Source organism: Prunus avium, chromosome 4 (assembly GCF_965620075.1).
Source record: "Prunus avium chromosome 4, drPruAviu1.hap1.1, whole genome shotgun sequence".
Lineage (NCBI taxonomy): Eukaryota > Viridiplantae > Streptophyta > Magnoliopsida > Rosales > Rosaceae > Prunus > Prunus avium.
Window position 1 is genome coordinate 20,394,935 of NC_142287.1, and position 13,685 is coordinate 20,408,619.

The window sequence follows — 13,685 nt, forward strand, 5'->3', positions numbered from 1 at the left end:
TCCAAAACCCTATAACCTGGAAGATAACCCCAACAAGAAATAGATAAATATTTCTAAAAACTATGTTTTCTTATATAACCAATCATCAACATGTTAATAATTTAATAAAATAAGTCATGTAATATATATAAATTGAAATTTAGATGCGTACTTGGATTTGAATTGAGATTTGGTTGAATCTGACTATATGATTTTGAGTGGTTTTTATGAATTTAGGAATTAGGGTTTTCGCTTTTTGGTGTTGAAATTCATGAATTTGAAAGAATAATAAAAAATTTCCAAGGATTGAAAAAAGAACCAAAGAGATTGATGAATGATGGTGATTACTTACTAGAAAATCAGAGTTTAAGAGAAAGAAGAAGCTGTGAAGTTTTTTTTAGTTTTTTATTTTTATTTTTTTGTGTGGAAGTGTTAAGGCCCAAAAAATCCAAGGCTGGGCTCAAATATATTTTTAGCCCAATACGACACCTAACTTGGGAAGAAACTCAACTTGGGTACGCAAGAGTTCGTCATATGCACTTGCACACATGCCACGCCATGCAAATAAGCAACATGCCACACTACAAGCTTAAGTGGGCCCAAGCCACGCGAATGCCTGGGGCTTGCTGAGCGGGTTGTGGTATGGATGGTTATAAGCATTCACGAGGCTCATTGATGGGCTAAGAAGTGGAAGTTTTGGGCTGCTTAGGAGCACCAAAACTCAAGCCCATTCCTTTAGCCAAAACATATGGGTAAGCATGAGAGAGAAAACCCAATAGCCCATCACCTTAACAAAAGGCCCACAACGCTTGGAAAAATCCCACATCAGTCAAAACATCCTGCACCTTGTCAAAAAAACAAAGGAAATAGGCTGCTTCCAATAGCTTGACAAAATCAAGGCAAACTCACAGGTCGCTGGAAACAAAATAGCCCAGCCCAGCACCTTATAAAATATCCAACATCGTGGAAATATTTAGCATCTTTGTTAAAACCAGATCGAAGTCAAACCATCACAACCAAGCAAACCCATGTGCTGATGGAAGTAAATCACCTTTTGACTAGCACCCTTACCCATTCTTTCCTTTGCAAGCTCTGGTGGGAAAACAAAAAGGAAAAGTAAGAGGCTCAAAACAACGGTTAATGGGGCAAAGTGGGCCATTTTAACTTTTAGGGGACGATGTGAGATTTGACCATACTTTTAGAGGGTACTAGTGTAATTAAGCCTTTATTATACGAGATAGTAATTGTTACACAAAAGTTGCAGTCACTTTTCCTTTAGGTATTTCATCTGTTTTGGAAGGTGAAGCGTTGAGTCTTAAATATGATCTTATGGGCTTTTTTGTTTCACAAGGTTAGCACCAGGATTAGACTATTTAGCCCTAATACTTATTTTACCAAACATGGGTTTATTTAACAAGCTGACTAGCTAGGACAAGAGAAGACCCTCACTAAGGCCCTATTTGGTTCATGGGAAAAGGAGGCTTGGGGATGAGATATCAATTGCTTTCCCATGTTTGGTAAGTCCATGCATGGAAAATTGTTGCCTTACACATGGGAAAGTAGGGGAAAAGTGAAGCCTTCCTCCCTCCTTGGGTTTTGTTTTCCTACTCATGGGAAAGTTTGAGAATGGGAAGTTATTTCCCTTCAAATCCGTTTTGTGAACCAAACGAGGCCTAACAGGGTTTATCTTACCCCACACGCAAACACGCGACAACCAAAAACACGTGTGAAGCGATCGAGCGACCTTCGTCTTCAACCTAGCCAAGCAAACTTCGTCTGGTCTTCACCTTCATCTTCGTCTCCGTCTTCATCTTCATGTCCGTCTTCATCTTCATGTTCGCCTCAATCTTTGTCTTCGTCTCCGCCATAACTATCAACCAATTGATGTTTCTGGTTCGAATTTTTGTGGTTTGTTGTTCAACTTCAGATTTCTCTTTAATAATTATCCATCCACTTAAGTATTTGCTTGAATCTCAAATGGGTTTCTTTATTTCTTGATAATTTTTGTTGCCATTGTTGTATTTAGGATGACGTTTATGTAAAATTACTTTACCTATATATAGAAATTCTATTATGCGGACGTTCGAACGTTATTATCATGCGGACACCAAATAATGATGACTGTTGCCAATTTTTTTTTTTAGCATAACTTTAATTTTTATATATAGCAATGCCATGGCTATGTTTCCTTGCATACAAGAAGTTTACCACAAAGTCAAATAAAAAAGAAGTCATATACTTAGAGGAAGTTGAAATGTGCACGTCAGATATGTAAGGTAAAGTTGAATTGTTTTAAAAAAAATTCAAGAAGATAAACCTATAGCTCCAATACAGATTTGTGGACAATGGTTTTAACATTTATATATATATTTTGGTGAATAAGAGGGGATAAACCACAAAACAAACTACTCAGATTAGTTTAAACAAACCAATCGAGCTTTAGCAACTCCTAACAAATCATCAACAATTTTCGAGCCAAGCCAAAAGGAAGCAGAATAAAAAATGCACAGTCCAAGATCCATAATTTTTAACATTTATCTTTATATATACAGATTTGTGAACTTTAATTGTTTGTTAAAGCTGCCTATCTTAATTATATGAGTAAGTTGCAGTTGTAGCTTAAAGATACTAAGCTGTATTTATGTCCTCTCTTTACTTTGCCTAAGTTTGTTTTCTTTTGTTAGTCTTAATTACTTAACTACTGAGTTTTAGCGTGCAAATTGGTTTCTTGGCATAGGGCTGCAGTTCGTATTACCTTTCAACATTTTTGTTGATATTGGCTCACTTAAAGATGTAGAAGGAGTGAGGGAAACAGACAGTCGAAAGAGTTGCAGTAGTTTTGATTGGGCTCTACTGCTCAAGCAGAAACTACAGGCGCTCAAGAGGCAGAGCGGTACTTCTCACTTAGACCCAGGTACTCGAGCGCCTGCTTGAGCGACAGAACTCAGACTCGAGCGAACACAGGTGCTCGAGCAGGAGGCACGGATCCAATGTGTAACCCTAGCGAATCTAGACATATTTTCTCCTAATTTTGGAGTCCTTTAAGTTTTCTATTCTTTATATAATTGTATTAAAGTCCTATGACATATAAATAGGCACTTTAGCGCTAAATTATTGTAACGTGAGAAAGCTAAGGCATCAAATTGGGTTTGAGCCAAGGGTGAGAGAAAAAAGAGCTAGGGTTTGTGAGAGATCAAGGAGGGTTCTTCATTATAACCAAAAGGGTTCTTCATTATAACCAAAGGGGTTCTTTCATACTAGTGAATTTCTCAAGGATCACCAAGAGGACGTAGGCACAATGCTGAACCTCTATAAATTCTTGGGTTCTTTGTGTGTATGTTTACTTTGTGATTTTGTGTGTGCTTTATCTTTGCTTGATTTGTGCGTGATAGTTGAGTAGTCCATCAACAACAAGGTCTTAGAGTGTTTACGTACAACCATTTTTTTCTTTGGCTAGCTGGGGCCTTAAATCATATTGCATCTGCTAAATTTCGGAGTTGCTTGCTCCTTTGTCTGTCTTTCATTTGTTGTTGTCTTCGGTTACTGTTCGGACTCAAGCAAAATTGAAACCTTTTATATTTGTTTTCAGTGATTAGATTTATCCAAAAAAGTTGTTCATGTATTTTTATAATGAAATTCATGATGATATCTATTGTCAATCATCTACAGATATTTATAAATTCATTATAATGTTTTTTTTAAAATTATTGAATAACAATGCTCCTTGATCTGACTTTAACTTTGAGTCCATCAGTTTGTGAATATAGTTTGTAGGTTTTGGAATTTGAACTACTCTAGCTCATAGTTTGTGTTACACTTTTAATTATTTTTAATGCATTACTTTTGATGCCAATGTTAGACAGATTAGTGACCACTAAATACCCTAAAGCCCAATTTGAATACCCTTTAAAACATTCCACTAAAAACAATTCCAACAATTGCAATCACACTTAATTATTGGGAAAACATAGAACAGTGCTAAATACACTTTAAAGATTAATTTTGATGCGGCTTGACACTCTTTTTCTCGCCGAGTTGGTGCTGGGTATTATTATTCGTAATGCGCAAGGAATGTTTGTGGGCACTAAGGCCGTTCCTTTCTTGGTTGAGTCGGAGATCATGGCCGAAGCTAATGTGGCACTTGAGGCTTGTCTCTTTGCAATAGAGCTGGGTCTTACTTGTGTTTGCTTTGAATTAGACTCAAAGGAACTCGTGGACAGCATCAATGGCAACATTCGAAGGGGATGATGGTGTTTGTTCCTCATTCTCACTAGAATTCGCGATTATCATCACAACTTCAACCATTGCACCTGGACTTGGATGCACAGGTCTGGAAACCAAGCTGCAGATCATTTGGCAGCTGTCACAATATCGAGGTTGAGCTCGGAAGTCTGGACATCCAGACCCCCCACCTCACTTGTGCATGTTCTCAACAACGATGGTCTCCATTGCCCGCCAATAAGGGCCTAATGCTGTGTGCCAGTCTGGATGGCTCTGACTCCTCTGAGCTTGAGGTTGTCTTGTTGTTTCTCACCCAGCAATTGGTTATCTAGACGCGGTCCTTGTGTTGTGTTAGGTGTTTTTAATATTGTTTCCTCTGTTTTGCTGTCAATGCTCAGTGATCATGTGCTGGCCAGTTTGATAATTTAGGAGTCTCTTCTTTTGGGTTCTCCCCTATTATTAATGAAGTTCGATTCATTCGATTTGACCAAAAAAAAGTTCAGGCACACCAAACATTACACATGACTAAGTCCAAGCTAAGCCAGTCCTTGAATTTAGTCATGCCCAGCCCAATCCGATGTACCAAATGCCCAGTACATGGACAAATCATTTTGGGAACTGATTTTCCCACTCCCTTTTTATCCACTTACACTTCATTTTTCTAAACAAAAAGGAGTGTAGGTGGATAAAAGGGGAGTGGGAAAATCATTTACCATTATTTTTTCAGTATCTTTATCAAAAGCAACACTAAACCTTTACAACAGTTGCATTTATTCCATATTTCTGGATATCCAAGACCTCCTATACATTTCTATATTTTTGAAACTTGACATTTATGTATTGTGAAGCAAATATGGTTGTCGACACAGCAAATTTTGGACACCATCAATATAACTTTTGTGTTTGGTTTCATAATTTTCCAAATGAAGTGGCTATAATACTTTTGTATCTTAAAATAAATTTAGGAATACTTATGAGATCCTCTTTGTAATTTTATTTTATTTATAAAAAAAAAAAACAAAAGCTGCGGAAAAAGTCGTTAGGTTTTGAAGCTGGCCATTATTTGTTTTTGCACCTTCACATTTCCCCGAAAGTGGAAGGCCAAGAAGCTGCTTGAGAATTTCTGTTTGTACGTACAAAGCTGTGTGACCATTTCATTAGGTGGATCGTAGTAATTTGTAATGTTAGGGAGGGAGATTTTTGTTTACAACTATCATCTCAGAAGACCTTTAAGTCTTGGTATGCAAACTCATGACGACTACGTTAATTCGTTTCTTTTCTTTTTCAATTTCACAAGAGACTTTTTAAGTCTCCATGCTAAAGACTTTCAAGTCTCCACAGCCATATGTAACTCACACGTGTCATATGTAACTCACACGTCGAGTAGGTGTTGGCTGTCCGATTGGACTAGTTAAAAATGATGAAGAGTTTGCAGAGAAAGATCAACTAAGATTTCTTTTGCTGGAAAAAGGAGGATGATAGATGTAGTGTTCATACTACTATTTTTTAATTTCGATTAAAAAAAAAGGTACTATTTTTAAAATTTTGAGAATTAGGATTTTTGCTTTTTGGTGTTGAAATTCCTGAAATTGAAAGAATAACAAAAATTGTCAAAGGGTTGAAAAAAGAACCAAAGAGATTGAAGAATGGTGTTGATTACTTACTAGAAAATCAGAGTTTAAGAGAAAGAAGAAGCCATGAAATTTTTTGTTTTTGATGTGGAAGAAAGTACTTTGATACTCGAACAAAAGAGATTGATATATACAGCTACTGGTTAGCTTAGTTTGATGTGCGGTGGCACCACTTGCACAAAAATTGGGGTCCCTGTGCGGTGACACCACTTGCATAAAAATTGGGATCCATGTGCGGTGACGCCACTTGCACCACCCAAGGTTGCCTCTGAAGTAGATGGTGATATTAGCTGGGGCAGGGCAAGGAAGGATGGAGAGGTAGGAAGAGACATAATTTTTTTTTTTTTTTTTCAAAAAAGGTTTAATTGTTAAATTATTAGAATTCTCGCACGTGTCATCCATTTCAGCAAAAAAGTAAGTCCTACTCATCCCACATCATCGTTTTTAACTGATGATTTAACGAACTTGACGGTGGGGGCCAAAATGAGACTCAAAATAACGGTCAATGGGGCAAAGTGGACCACTTAAACTTTCAAAGGACGATGTAAGATTTGACCATACTTTTAAGAGGCATTAGTGTTATTAAGCCTTTATTATATGAGATAGTAATTGTTACACAAAAGTTGCAGTTACTTTTCCTTTAGGTATTACATCTGTTTTGGAAGGTAAAGCGTTGAATCCTAAATATGATCTTATGGGCTATTTTGTTTCACAAGGTTGGCACCAGCATTAGACTATTTAGCCCTAATACTTGTTTTGCCAAACATGGGCTTATTTAACAAGCTCACTATCTGGGGCCTTAAATCATATTGCAAATATACTTCTATATTTTTGGGTTGCTTGCTCATTTGTCTGCCTTTCATTCGTTGTTGTCTTCGGTTACTGTTCGTACTCAGGCTAAATTGAAACCTTTTAGATTTACTTTCAGTGATCAAATTTATCCAAAAAAGTTGCTCATGTATTTTTATAATGAAATTCATGATGAGATCAATTGTCAATCATCTACAGATATTTATAAAAACAATTCCAACAATTGCAAGATCACACTTAATTAGCGGGAAAACATAGAATAGTGCTAAATAACACTTTCCTGCCACTCAGTCTAAGGCACACCAAACATTGCACATTACTAAGTCCAAGCTAAGGTAGTCCTTGAATTTAGTCATATCCAGCTCAATCAGCCCTCTATATGGACAAATTAGTTTCCCAATATCTTTATTGAAAGCAACACTGAACTTTTACAACAGTTACATTTATTCCATATTTCTGGATATCCAAGACCTCCTATACATTTCTATATTTTTGAAACCCGACATTTATGTATTGTGAAGCAAATATGGTTGCCGACACAGCAAATTTTGGACATCATCAATATAACTTTTGTATTTGGTTTCATAATTTTCCGAATGAAGTGGCTGTAGGGGTCTTTTTGTTCCAGCAGCCTAACAAATGGGCTTGGACTGCCGTAAGAAGAAAACGAACAGAAATTCCCCAAGTATCTGAGTTCAGTAACCAAGCTCCTAAAAGAGTTTTTGAAAGGTTTGATGAAACCTTAGAAAAACACCCTCAGGTTCTTTTCACCAATAGCCAAATAAACATGATAGATTGATTAATGGCTTAGCATGAGGAGCTCGTGGCATGGGAGCTAAGCTTTCACAAGTTTAGCAATTTGAGAGAGAGAGAGAAGCACAAATTTCTTACAGAGAACGAAGGTTTGGAGTAGGGCAGAGGAAAATTAGGAGGATTTCTTCCTAATGGGAAGATGAAACAACTAGAGGCGAAAATTGGGTGGCTTGAGTAAAATTCCCAGTTTGCTTGACAAAGCTTGGTCAGGCTTTGGATGATGATCTTTGCTGGGTAGAAGAAGCTCCCTTTTATAGGCACAAAGAATCCCTAATTTCATCTAACCTTCTTCTCCCTTTTCGTTGCTCCTTCCCACTTGATCCTATTTTATGTAATTTTCCTATTCAAGGCGCATGGGTAAGGAGCCCTTTGTGGTTCCAAGGTTTTGACACAGCTGGTCTTCTCCATAAGGGTGAAGCGCCACCTGCTTTCCCTCTGGTTTTTCAAGATAGAGCTTGCAGTGGAAAAGAAGATGGATAGAGGCTTTTGTCTGATGGATATTCTTCCTACACTCATGGGTTTCCGTTGGTCTCTGTCATGGCTTCCTATTTGACCATCTTGGAGTCCTAACAAGGGTGGAGCATGGTGAAAGCTTTTCTACAAGTTGCTGGGCTGGGCACGTGTGCAATATTGGGCTGTCAACACGTTATTTCCAGTGCTTAATGGGTTTTCGTCAAGCTACTGGGAATAGCCTATTTAATTTTGGGCATTTTATTGATGCTGGCTTTGTCTAAGTGCTATGGCAGACTATTAGATATCCTCCTAAGGCATTGGATCATTTTCTCCCCTCTCTCATGCTAACCCATGTGTTTGGGCTCAAGAAATGGGCTTGAGTTCTGGGGCTCCCAAGCAGCCCAAAACTTCCATTTCTTGGCTCATCAATGGGCCCCATGAAAGCTCGTTACCATCCATACCACAACTCACTCAAGCAAGCCCCGGGCATTTGTGTGGCTTGGGCCCACTTAAACTTGTAGCGTGGCTACATGTGAAATAATGATTTCATGCTTGGCATGACATGTCAATTGGTGTGCTTGAATTTTATAGTCTTTGAAAAGAGATATAATGCTTGACAAATTAATTAGCATGAGCTTGTAGAGCCAATGCCTTTTATAGGCTCATTTTAATTCTTAGCGTGATAAATTGCATATTTATTTGGCATGGCATGTGATCGTGGCTCGTGAAAGTGTGCATGACGAATTCCGCATGCTCCGAATCGGGTATTTTCTTAGTAAGGTGTCGTATTAGGCCAAGAATTTATTTGGGCCAAATCTTGGATTTTTGGGCCTCAACAGTGGCTATAATACTTTTATATCTTAAAATAAATTTAGGAATTCTTATGAGATCCTCTTTGTAATTTTATTTTATTTTTCAAAAGAAAAAAACAAAAGCCGCGGAAAAAGTAGTTAGGTTTTGAAGCTGGCCATTATTTGTTTTTGCACCTCCACATTTCCCCGAAAGTGGAAGGCCAAGAAGCTGCTTGAGAATTTCTATTTGTACGTACAAAAGCTGTGTGACCATGTCATTAGGTCCATCTTAGTAATTTGTAAGATTAGGTAGGGAGCTTTTTGTTGATAGCTTTCATCTCAGAAGACCTTAAAGTCTTAGCATGCAAACTCATGATCAACTAAGATTTCTTTTGCTGGAAAAAGGAGGATGATAGATGTAGTGTTCATACTACCACTACTATTTTTTAATTTCGATAAAATAAAAAGTACTACTTTTAAAATTTTGGGTTAATTTTTTTAATATAAAAAAAAAAATTGTGTACGTTCGGTGACGTAGCATACAGTTATGATGCATAGTGACATAACTCAATGATGCTCTCATACCATGCCATGTGGACAACCACCCCATATATGTAGATTCAATTTCAAATACATATGAATGTATCATTCAGAAAGGAAAAACCTTGCTATCACCACAATAATGCTTGAAAAATAATCCTACGTGGTTTGAAACATTTACTAGTATACCTTGTGATTAGTGTGGCAAACAAGTTTAAGGGGAAACGTTTTAAGATGGAGTAATTTTTTTTAGATGCAAAGGAAAATTACTAAGACAATCAATGCGGGATCTCTAGTAACACATATTTTACCGGTCAATTAAAAAATGACATGTGGAAAATAGATATTCATTTAGTCAACTAATTATACTAATTAAATCCTATTGAGCATTGTTCGATCTTAGTAATTTGTAACGTTTGGGTAGGGAGTTTGCTGTGGACAGCTATCTTCAAGTAGACTTTGAAGTCTTCGTACGCAAACTCACGCATCTGCGGACGGCGATTTCTTTCTTTTACTTTTTCAATTTTTTGGTTCTACAAACACACTGTTAAGTCTACATACTTGAGTGTAAACTAAAGACTTTTAAGTTTTTTAAATAAGCAGTCTCCCACAACTTTACCAAACACTTTTCCTGGCAGAATTTTTTTTAAAGCTGCTTTGTAAGCACAGCAATCCCAAACCCAAATTCAAGCCTTGTTCGCTCAAAGCAACTCGTATGTATCACTTGAGAAACTTATTATTCAGTTCCCTTAACAAAGAGATTGATATATACACTTAACAAAGAGATTGATATATACTGCTACTGGTTAGCTTAGTTTGATGTGCTGTGGCACCACTTGCACAAATATTTATAAATTAATTATAATGTTTTGTTTTAAATTATTGAATAACAATGCTCCTTGATCTGACTTTAACTTTGAGTCCGTCAGTTTGTAAATAGTTTGTAGGTTTTGGAATTTGAACTACTCTAGCTCATAGTTTGTGTTACACTTTTAATTATTTTTAATGCTTACTTTTGATGCCAATGTAAGACAGATTAGTGACCACTAGATACCCTAAAGCCCAATTTGAATACCCTTTAAAACTTTCCACTAAAAACAAGTCCAACAATTGCAAGATCACACTTAATTAGTGGGAAAACATAAATAGTGCTAAATACCCTTTAAAGATTAAATTTGATGCGGCTTGGCACTCTTTTTCTTGCCGAGCTGGTGCTGGTATTTTATTCGTAATGCGCATGGAATGTGTGTGGGCACCAAGGTCGTTCCTTTCTCAGCTGAGTCGGCAATCATGGCCAAAGCTAATACGACTCTTGAGGGTTGTCTCTTTGCAATGAAGCTGGGTCTTACTTGTGTTTGCTTCGAATCAGACTCAAAGGAACTCGTGGACAACATCAATGGCACCATCTAAAGGGGATGATGGTGTCTGTACCCCATTCTCACTAGAATTCGCGATTATCATCACAACTTCAACCATTGCACCTGGATTTGGACGCGCAAGTTTGGAAACCAAGCTGTAGATCATTTGGCAGCTGTCGCACTATCAAGGTTGAGCTCGGAAGTTTGGACATCCAGACCCCCCACCTCACTTGTGCATGTTCTCAACAACGATGGTCTCCATTGCCCGCCAATAAGTGCCTAATACTGTGTGCTGGTCTGGATGGCTCTGACTCCTCTGAGCTTGAGGTTGTCTTATTGTTTCTCACCTAGCAATTGGTTATCTAGACGCGGTCCTTGTGCTGTGTTAGGTGTTTTTAATATTGTTTACTTTGTTTTGCTGTCTGTGCTCCGTGATCATGTGCTGGCCAGTTTGATAATTTGGGAGTCTCTTCTTCTGGGTTCTCCCCTATTATTAATGAAGTTCAGTTCCTCCGATTTGACCAAAAAAAAGTTCAGGCACACCAAACATTGTACTTGACTAAGTCCAAGCTAAGCCAGTTATATTGCCAAACATAGATAGAAATTCTCAAAATCCAATATATATAAACTCAAGATACTCAAATATGCCAAAACCCAATTATATTGCAAATACTTTTAAAAAATATTAAATTCAACTATTGAACATATAACATATTCAATAAACCATTAAATCAATATGCAAAACTTTTCCATCATAAATCCATGCTTATTAATTTAAAACAAAGTCCACTCACAAATAGTCCCACGCTACTTGACTCTGAGAGGGTCCCGCATGCTGCGTTCACGTGTTCGGAGCACCTATTTCAGAATACGAGTACGGAATTAATAAAGAATGCTTCGAACGAGAACTTTAAATTAAAATCCTAGTTTCCCGAGTTTCAAGTAAAGGCACGAGGAATGAGACATTCCTAAAGTCCAACTATGTGTTTTGGAAGATGGAATAGCCTTGGAAGATGCTCGATCAACCGGGCAGTCAAAATTTTCCAAAATGGGTCAACTGGGCCCACAGGACCCACGACCTCCGCTTTACGATTCGAAAGTTCCTAAGAGTTCAACAGGGTTCATAATACATGTCCTGCAAGTTTGGTCCAAAACGAATGGTCTGATCGCTCACGATCGCATGATCAGATGATTATCGTTTAACGCAAACTTTATGTTATTGAATCAGAACATTCGGGGCTCCGATTCAAGATCCGCGAAATCCTACATGATCCTAGGGATGCCTAGATCAACATATACTGAAATGGAGTCGATCCAACGGCCCGAACATGTCAAACCCGGATAACCCCTAATATGAGATATCCGATCGACGATCAAACGATAACCAAATTCAAATATGAGCATACCGTCTTGCTCGGGACGACATGGGGATCATTTTAGAACTCAAAGACCGACCAAAAAGTGGCCCACGCGCGGGTAGCGAGTGGGTGACCAAAGCAATTTCCGGCGATAAGAAAAACTCCAAAGCACCAGTCAAGACTTATACCTACATAATCAACACATTGAGTGGAGCAACTTTTGTTGTTGGACCAACCCTAAAAAGTCACCGGAAGTGGCCGGAATTAGGGGCTGAAATCGGCCAAACTTCCATCGCTTATTTGACCATCAAAACGCAAAAATTTCTCCTAAACAACACAACCATCAGTTAGAACACATTGAGAGGATGAGAAAACATACCAAGTTCGAAAGATTTGGTGGCTGGAGGAGTTCGAATGAGCTCCGTGAAAAACTCACAAACACGGGCCTAATTTCTGCGTTTTCCGACCAAACAAACGGCGGATCGTGGCTGAGCTGGGGTGGGGCTGGAAGCGGGAGGTGAGGCTGTCCTTTTGGGACCGGTGCCGCCAAGAATGGCGGCGTGTGGCGGCGGTGTGAAAAAAAAATGGGGGAGGGGGCTGCTGTTGTGAGAACCAGAGGGGGGGGGGGGGGGAGAGAGATTTTCAGATTTTATTAAAGGCTTTTTGTCACAAAACGTCCATGACGTTTGCGAAACTATCAGATTGCATCCTTAAAGTTTTTTTGTATCACTCGTGGTCCCTAACGTTAATATGGGTGCTCTCAAATAGTCCCTCCATAAAAAAATAGTTAAATCCCCAATTTTATGAGGGATATAATCGTCAGATCAACTCCCTTTTACCTTCTCACCTTCTCTAGTAGTTGTCAGGTTTTCACAACCCTCTCCAGCACCTCAAGTGGGATCACAACCTCCTACTGCACACAATTCTTCATCCCAGCAAGCCTCAACATCACAAATTGTCCAAAGAAGGAAATTAAAGTCTCCAGCAAAGAAAGGAAGGACATGGAGAGTTTGAGATGATGTTTTATGGAACTGTAATTGGAAAGTGGTCTAAGGTTTTTGATGGAAGGTTTCGAGGGGTTAAAGTGATGGAACTGAAAGTAGTTTTTGATGGAAGTGGTCTAGGATTTTTGTATGTATGGAAGTTATTTTTTATGGAAGTCATGTAGGGGTTAATGTGATGGAATTGAATGTGGTTGATGATGTAATTGAAAGTGATTTTTTATGTATGGAAGTGGTTTTTGATGTATGCAGTTGGTTCAATTTGTTCACAGTGGTTGGTAGTTTAGTTTATTCAATTTGTTCAACGTGTGTTGTTTATAGTGCAATTTGGTCATGTTCTTCCCTTCCATTTTCAACGCTTGATCTTTGTCCAGAGTAAGACATTCTTTTAGCATGTGAAAATGGAACTTCAGCTTTAGTTGCTCTCCAATTCCAACAAGAAATGGAGGGAAATGGTTCTAAATTGGCAGCAAATGGGTCTGAGGCGTTGAAGAGGTTAAAAGGGATTGATTTGACGATTATATCCCTTAGAAAATGGGGATTTAACGATTTTTTTGACGGAGGGATTATTTAAGAGCACCCATAGTAACGTTAGGGACCACAAGTGATACAAAAAAATTTAAGGATGCAATCTGATAGTTTCGCAAACATTAGGGACGTTTTGTGATAAAAAGCCTTCATTAAAACCATTTCAAGAAAATTACGGTTATGCCACTGGGTTTATTTTGAT